We start from the raw sequence: 8325 nt of genomic DNA on the forward strand, positions 1-8325 counted from the left end.
TTCCGGGTAACAAGCTGGGCTCAGGGTTTCCATACATTGTCTCTAACCCACATAGCCCTCTGCAAAGGAGCTGTCATTATCCCATTTTACAGAGCAGGCAACTGAGGCTCAGGGAGGTTGGCCATCTTGCCCAAGGTCACCCAGCAAGCAAGTGCAGAGCTGGGATCAGGATATCTGATCCAAGTCTTCTTCTTCTTTGAGTCTCTGTCTACCCTTCCTCCCAATGACACCTGCAGGTGTTTCCTCTCTTCCGCTGTGAATCTAGAGGATTCTGAGGCTCCTTAAGGAATGGTAAATCCCTTGACTCCCAGGCTCTGGGTTTGGCTGGGCAGGACCCCATGGTATAGTTCATTGCAAAGGCTCTTCCTGTTTACTTTAGCAAGAATTCCCCTACACAGACCTGTCAGGTGTGCAGAGGGTGGGGTGGAGGTTCGGGATTTGCATACGAGGGTGGTCTGGTCTCCTCAGCAGGCTTTCAGATCCTGTCCTGCAGGCCTCACTCTTGAGGTCAAAGGAAGACAGCCTCTGGCAGCCAACCCACCAGAGCCACCAGAGCCTTGGAGAACACCTGCTCCCCCCTCCTCCTCTTGCCCGTGAGGACCGTGTAGCCCAGAGAGGGGAAGGGACTTGCCCAAAGCCACACAGCAGGGCCAGGCTCGCCTGGGCTTCTGAACCCGGAGTGAGCCTGAACTTCCCAGAGGACGGACGGACACACACACGCACGCGCCCGCGCACACGGAGGAGCTACTTTGCATGCTCCTTGTTTGCTAAACAAAACCACACCAATATCAGGATTTCAGCCACTTCTGCAGCAGGGTGGGGCAAGGAAGTGTAGCCAGACAATGTGTCTTTCTTCATCTGCTGAGGTTGGGAGCTCGGGATTTAGTGTGTCGACCCCTCCACTGTGTGCCCACAACGGTGGGAGGGCCCTGCAGCCTCAGAGCAGGGGGGCTGGACCCCCATTTGTACACACATTGCAGAGAAAGGGGGCCAGTGGGTGGGCAGGTATGGTAGGGGGGGGAAACCTGCTTCCCTGGGGAGAGTCGGCACCGCGTGGAGGGGGAGATCCAGGCCGCTGTCCCTTCCCCACGCCCACCCCTCAGCTGCAGGAACCGCAGGGCGGTCACAGGAAGGATGGGCTGTCCTGCCCACACAGAGCGGCGGCCCTGGAGAAGGCCTGCAGGTTGGCGCCAGCCCACAGGCCACCGGCAACGATCCCGCCAGTGGGAGCAGAGGTCCCGTCAAAGTCCCGTCTCCTGCGGGATGCGAGGGCTGCGCTCATCGTGCTGGGGTCGGGGGCCCAACTCAGTGGGTGCGGCGGGGCCCCCAGCTGCTGTCTGTGACCGGAGGGAGTGCAGTCACCGTCCTCAGCTTTCCTCTCCACTTCCACTCCCCACCCCCCGTCTGAGATTCCCGGCATCCGAGTCCCAGCCTGTGAACCGGGAGGCCCCGTCCAGCCCCGTGAAGCCTCGTGCAGCAAAGGGAAGCCACGGGCCCAGGGAGGGGTGAGCGGTGGCCCCAGTCACACGGGCGGTCGGCAGCGACGTCACACAGGATCCAGGTTTTCTGACCGCCCAGCCTAGGGACCTCTCCACCAGAACTGTGGGGTTGACTGCACACCTCCAGGGGACTCTGCTTACACAGAACGCGGAGCCAGTGGTGGCTTCTGAGGTTGTACGGGGAGACGAGGGGCCGCCGGCCTGCGGCGCCGACCCAGCAGCTGAGGGCTGGGGGATGCAGGTAGAGAAAGTGAGGCTTCAGGATGGCACCGGTAACTCCACCTGTGGGATCGATATGCCCCACGGTGAGTAACGAAACCAGGATTTTCATATGGAAACAAACCAGTCACCTTAAGGCGCAGAAACCAACACCGGAATTCATTTTCCGATGAAATGTCCTGCCAGTAGTGTCAGCTTCAGGCAACATCTCCAGGCCCCTGCCAGCCCCTGAGGGACATTCTGGGAGATGCCCGGCGGCCCTCCTAGGAAATCACTGGTAAGGATGGAAATGCGCCTCCCAGGGTCAGCCCAGGCATTCACACGGGTGGCTGAGCTGACCCCAGCCCGTCCCCAAGCGTGACCGCCCAGAGCTGACTGCACTGGCCCGGAAGGCGTGGATGGGGGAATGGAGGTGGCAGAGCCTGGGCGCTGGGGCAGTGGGGAGAGCGGAAGGATGTAGGGCTCTGGATCATCTAGAAGAATAGGACCTGTTCTGAAAGTTCACCAAGTGTGCCTCCGTCCATCACCTGCAGAATCAAGTCCGGCCCCTGGCCATGACCTAACCTTCCCAGCCCTGGACGGGCTCCCCTCAGGCTGGCACAGGCTACTCCAGAGGGAAGGAGCAGGACGAATAAAAGGGTGAGGGTGGAGGACGGGGGATAGAAGAGACACGACCAGAGAATGATGAAGAGTCTGGGCCGGCCAGAAGCATCCAAAGCTGGGAGGGCCACACACCTTGGGGCAGAGCCTGGCACGGGCCAGGGGCAGCAGGAGAGACCCAAGACCCAGAAGAATCTTCCCAAGACCCAGAAGAACCTTCCCAAGGCACCCGAGCCATTGATTGTTTTGGACCAAGGGAGGAGCCCGAGAGACAAGGGAGCTGAGCTTCAGAAAGACAATCCATGGTGGATTCACGGTGTGGTCTGGGGAGCCCAGCGGGAGCACTGGGGGCTAGAGGCGGTTCCAAGTCAGGTTCTGAGTCAGTATATTGGGGATGGCAGCGGCACCAGCTGCCCTGAGCTCCTCCTGGCTCCCTGCTGAGGCTGGTCAGAGAGGCGAGCCCCCTGGGATGGAGGGAGGACGCACAGGAGACCATCACGGCTGCACCATCCCACTTCCCTGGGATTCTGGACAGGAAGCCAAGTCTTTCCTGTTATTCCCCAAAAGGCCTTTAGGGAATTCCCGATGCCATTTCCCACCCTTTGCCCGCGGTGTTCCCTCCTCTAAAATCCCCTCTTCCCTCCCCTGAACCCTTGAAACCCAGCTCAACTGCATAGATTTTTCTTTTCTTTTTTCTTTTTTCTTGGCCGTGCAGTATGTGCGATCTTAGTTCCCTGACCAGGGATTGAACCCGCGCCCCCTGCATTGGAAGCAAGGAGTCTTAACCCCTGGACCACCAGGGACGTCCCACAAGTGCATAGATTTTTCAACACGTGCTCACCCCCTGACCCTCCATTCCACTCCTAGGAATTTGTGTGAAAGAAAAGTAGTCATGAATGGGCCACAGATTAGCTACAAGATCATCTTCTGAAACCTGTTGGAAATGGAAAAAACAAATTGGGACCGTCCTAACCTCCCAGGAGAGGAGGTTGGCTATGTGACCGATGGTGCACCCAGACAATGGTCATCCAAGCAGCCACTGAAAGGAGCCAGTGTGCTTTACCTTTTTTTTTTCTTTTTTGGCTGCATTGGGTCTTCGTTGCTGCGCGTAGGCTTTCTCTAGTTGCAGCGAGCAGGGGCTACTCTTTGTTGAGGTGTGTGGGCTTCTCACTGCGGTGGCTTCTCTTGTTGCAGAGCACGGGCTCTAGGCGTGCGGGCTTCAGTAGCTGCAGCACGCGGGCTCAGTACTTATGGCTCACAGGCTTAGTTGCTCCGCGGCATGTGGGATCTTCCCAGACCAGGACTCGAACCCGTGTCCCCTGCATTGGCAGGCGGATTCTTAACCACTGTGCCACCAGGGAAGTCCCTGGACCCAGTGTGCTTTACAAGGACTGACCCAGAAGGGGCCTGGGTGCTGGTGTGTGGAGTGAGAAACGCTTGCTTCACGATTGCGTGCTGGTTCTGTAAAAACAGCACAACGTACATTTGTAGATGCTTAGAGAAACAAATCCGAAGAAGGTCCATCACACCATTGATAGCAGTTGCTTCTGGGGGCTGGGAAAGAGAGTTGATTTCACTCTCAATGCTATCTATAAAAGAGACTTGGATTTGTGTGTGTGTGTGTGTATTTTTTACTAAAAAAAATTGAACAGAAAATAGATTTTGCAGAATAAATGCATCAACATAGGAAGCTGTTCATGATATCTTAAGTGAAAAAGTGGTTTAAAATCAGTATACACCATATGATTCCATTTTGTTAATTACACGCACAGAAGGAAGCTTGCAAGGATAAAGAACAGCATATCAACAAGGGCTGCACAAAGGGGGCTGCGTATTTTCTTCTCCTTCCTTTTCAGTGTGTATGTTGTATTTTTCTGTCATGGGCACGCATGATAACACTATCACTGGCATTACAAAAAGACTCCTTCTGCACGAATATTATTTCCCCGCTTTGAGGTTTGCCTCTCCACTCCTCCCTCCAAGCTGCTGGCCCTCCACAGCTCCTGGGGTCAGTGTCCTTTCTCCTTCCTCAGTGCTGGCTCTCTTGAACCCCACCCCCAACTCTGAGAGCCACCTCCCGGTAGACACTGTGTCCAGTCCTAACACTCAGCTTAGGACCCAGCACCTAGGAGGCCCCCAGTAATTCTGAGAAGGATGTGCAAGCCCATCAGGGCCCCTGGCTCCTTCGTGGCAGGTGGGGTGGGACCCCTAAGGTGGAGCCCCTGGCTTGGGAGCAGTGGGTCAGATACTGGACACCCAGCTCTTCCTCCTGGTCTTGGTGGAGGGCTGTTCCCTCCCACCTCCCTGGGGTCCAGCTGGGATTGGGCAGGGCCTGGGTTTCCAATGGTGGGGGCCGGGGGGCTGCAGGAAGGCAGGAGGAGGGAAATCTGAGACAGAGGCTTGTGCTGAGCGGCCCATGCTCAGGTTTGGCCTGATAAGTTTATCAGACGGTGCCGCCTGCCAACCGTCAGCATGGAGCAGGCCAGCAGGCTTTGGCGGGAGGTTGCTCCCAGGCCGATAGTGCCTTCCTCGTGTTATCAGGGGCCTGGCGGCCCAGAGAGCGGGAGAAAGGGAGAAGCAGAGAGAGGGAGAATGAGAGAGAAAGAGAGGGAGGGAGCCTTCCAACCACTTCACCCAAATGACAAGAACCAGGGAAAAGAGGCCTCTGGGGGTCCTGGCGGGACCTCGGCATCCCAGCCACACGGGCAGATGCAGCTGGGAATCGGTACCACGGAGGCACGGGTGGGAGCCTCCATTTCTCCCTGGGCACAGCCTTCCAGGCCACAGAACGGGCCTGATGCTGCCCTGCTCTTCAGCAAGGCTTAAAGAAAAAGTCCCCTTTTCTGGAAAGTTCCATGCCCCAGAAGGCACAAGGGAGCAGGAGGGCACCCCTCCACCATTCTTTCCCACTCCAGCCTTTCCTCTCGCAGCCCCTGTGGTCTCGGGGTGAAAGCCAGTCTCCGTTCACATTAGGGACCAACCCCTCAGGGAGTCGGGTCATGGTCATCCCTGCCTTACGAATGAGGAAACTGAGTCTCAGAGTGAGTGTAGACGGGGATCTGGAGGACGAGGACCCAGGAGGCCAGGAGCGGGAAGACGGAAGGAGGAGGGATGAGGGGCTGAGGCCTGGGACCCTGCCCCCGCCCCCCGGGTCTAGTGCCCCCGCCCCCCGGGTCTAGAGCTCCCGCACAAAGAGCCTGTGCTCGTCAGGGCAGCCGCTCCAGACGTGGTGCTGGTCCCCGGCCCAGAGCCATGCACCCAGGCCCCCGCCCTCCGCGATGGCCATCAGAGGGAGGGGCACACCCCCAGGTCTGCAGGGCTATCTTGGGGGGCAGCATCACGGTGGATTTTTATAATTCCCTTTTCTAGACTTTTCCTGACTTTTCCATGATTCCTGTGATAAGAATGTGGGAGTGTTGGGGGCCTGGGGGAAGAAAAGTGATTTGTTTACTTTAAGAGGGAGAGAAGGAGAGAGGGCAAGGGTCCCTGCAGGGCCAGGAATGCTTGGCCGGGCCTTGCAGCCCAGGAGCACCACGCCTCGCCTCTGCCCATCCTGGGGCACAGGCATAGGGCCAGGCCTGCCAGTGTCTGCAGAGCCGACAGCCGAGTCCCCCAGACTCCCATATGACAGCCCGGGTCCAGGACCTTCCAGAGGCACAAAGGCTGCCCTAATGGGTCAGAGAGCGTTCATTCATCAACTCCTATTTCCCGAGTACCTGCCATGAGCGAGGCTCCTTCTAAGTGGCTGAGGATAGGGCAGTGGGAGAAGCTCACAGAGCCCGTGCTCATGGGGACACAGAGGAAAAACAGACAAAGCCAGCAGGAATGGACGCAGGGAAGGGGGCGGGTGTGTCGGCGTGGGGATCGCAGTGCATGGTACTGGGGCAGCCTCACCCTGGAGCCGGCCTTGTGAGAGGTGGGGAAGGAGAGAGCCCAGACGGGGTGCCGGGAGGCTGCGATGTCGCGCTGGCCCCTGCCTGGCCGGGAGTCTTTCAGGCACTTCCTTCTGGTCTTCAGTTTCTCTCATCTGTACAATGAAACCGGTGGTCTTCAGAAATCTCAAGATTCAGCCTGCACCCACCAGGTCTCAAGATTTCCTTCCGTCGACTCTTTTTATACTTTTTCTTTTTTTTTTCGTGCAGTCTTTTGCATTTTAATTAATGGATTAATTAATATTGAGATCGAGTTGACATATAACATTCTGTAAGTTGTACGTGTAGCCCATCATGATTCGATGTTTGTATATATGGTGAAATGGTCACCACAGTACGTGAAATTAACATCCATCACCACACATAGTAAAAAATTTTTTTTCTTGTGATGAGAACTTTTAAGATCTACTCTCTCTTTCTCTCTCTCTCTTTTATTGAAGTATAGTTGATTTACAATATTGTGTTAGTTTCAGGTATACACAATTTTTTTTTTTTAGGAAAACAAAGTATTTTATGAAAGAAAAGTAAGTTAAAACCCGGTATCCACATCTACGAGCTGCAAAGGTGTACAGCAAAGTGATTCGGCTGTATGTACATAGAATTTTTCAGATTCTTTTCCTTTATAGGTTATTACAAGATATTGAACATAGTTCCCTGGGCGATGTGGTAAGTCTGTGTTGTTTATCTATTTTACACATAGTAATGTGTATCTGTTAATCCCATACTCCTAATTTATCCCTTCTCCCCTTCCCCTCGTGCTCGTTTTTTTTTTTTTTTTAAACAACAGCTCCTGTTTATTTATTTATTTATTTTAAAATTTATTTTATTTATGGCTGTGTTGGGTCTTCGTCTCTGTGCAAGAGCTTTCTCTAGTTGTGGCAAGCGGGGGCCACTCTTCATCACGATGCACGGGCCTCTCACTATCGCGGCCTCTCTTGTTGCGGAGCACAGGCTCCAGACGCGCAGGCTCAGCAATTGTGGCTCACGGGCCTAGTTGCTCCACGGCATGTGGGATCTTCCCAGACCAGGGCTCGAACCCGTGTCCCCTGCATCGGCAGGCAGATTCTCAACCACTGCGCCACCAGGGAAGCCCCCTCGTGGACTCTTGAACAAGGGAATGGAGGGTGCAGGTGACAACTGTCGGAGACAGACGCTGGAGCTTGCACATTCATGGGCCGGCAGCGCACGTGACTCCAGGCCAGTGTCCAGACGTGGAGCACGGTTTGAAATTCGGGAAGATAGAAAAGGGGTGCCTGACGCACTTCTGCAGCTTAGACCTCTGCCGCTCGCGCCTGGTCACACCTTGACTCTGAGCCTCTGCCCTTTGTCCACGTTACGCACAAATAAACGTAGCTGTTGTTATCACCTTAGCCAGTGGCTCTGACCTTGGAGCACAGGCCCCGGGGTTGGATCCCGGGTCCAGCACCCTCCCGGCCACCATGTGATGAACTGACCCAGGCCACCCTCGTGGGCTGTCCCTGCTGACAGCTGGAGCCACAGACGCCAGGCTGAAGTTCAGAGCTATTTCTGCAAAGGGTGACTTGGGACTTCCTCTCGGATCTCTTAAAAATAAAGGGTTATCGTGGTCCTCAGGCTCTTTCCTCCACATGAGGAACCCTGACATGATTTCTGGGGAAGAACTGCACCCCCCCCCCGAGCCTCCCTCAGCCCAGCGAGGACTTATCTCTGGGCTCAGTCGGGCAGCAGGAAGGGAGAGAAGCGACCACCGCGGCCAGCTCTTCCTGCCCCAGAAGCCCCTTTTGGGAGCAGCAGGGGATGTGGCCCCTGACTCAGGGGCGTCAATCACCCCTCTTCCCCGGGGCTGCGGTCGCCCACCGGACTCCGGGGGGAATCAGAAATCAGGGGGGCAGAGAGCGTTCTGGGGAAGCCTTCAGCTCGTCCAGCCCAGCCTCTGCCCTGGGCCTCTCACTGCACCCAGCACCACCCTGTCTCTGTATGTGGCCCACGCCCTGCCTGCAAAGCTGATGGGACGTCAGTCTCCACCAGACCACCAACTCTAGCGGAGGCTGGGAGACCCGCTCCCAGAGGTCGGGCCAGCCTGCAGGGAGAGCGAG

This window comes from Balaenoptera borealis (genome assembly GCF_965194805.1).
Source record: "Balaenoptera borealis genome assembly, chromosome: 8".
Taxonomy (NCBI): domain Eukaryota; kingdom Metazoa; phylum Chordata; class Mammalia; order Artiodactyla; family Balaenopteridae; genus Balaenoptera; species Balaenoptera borealis.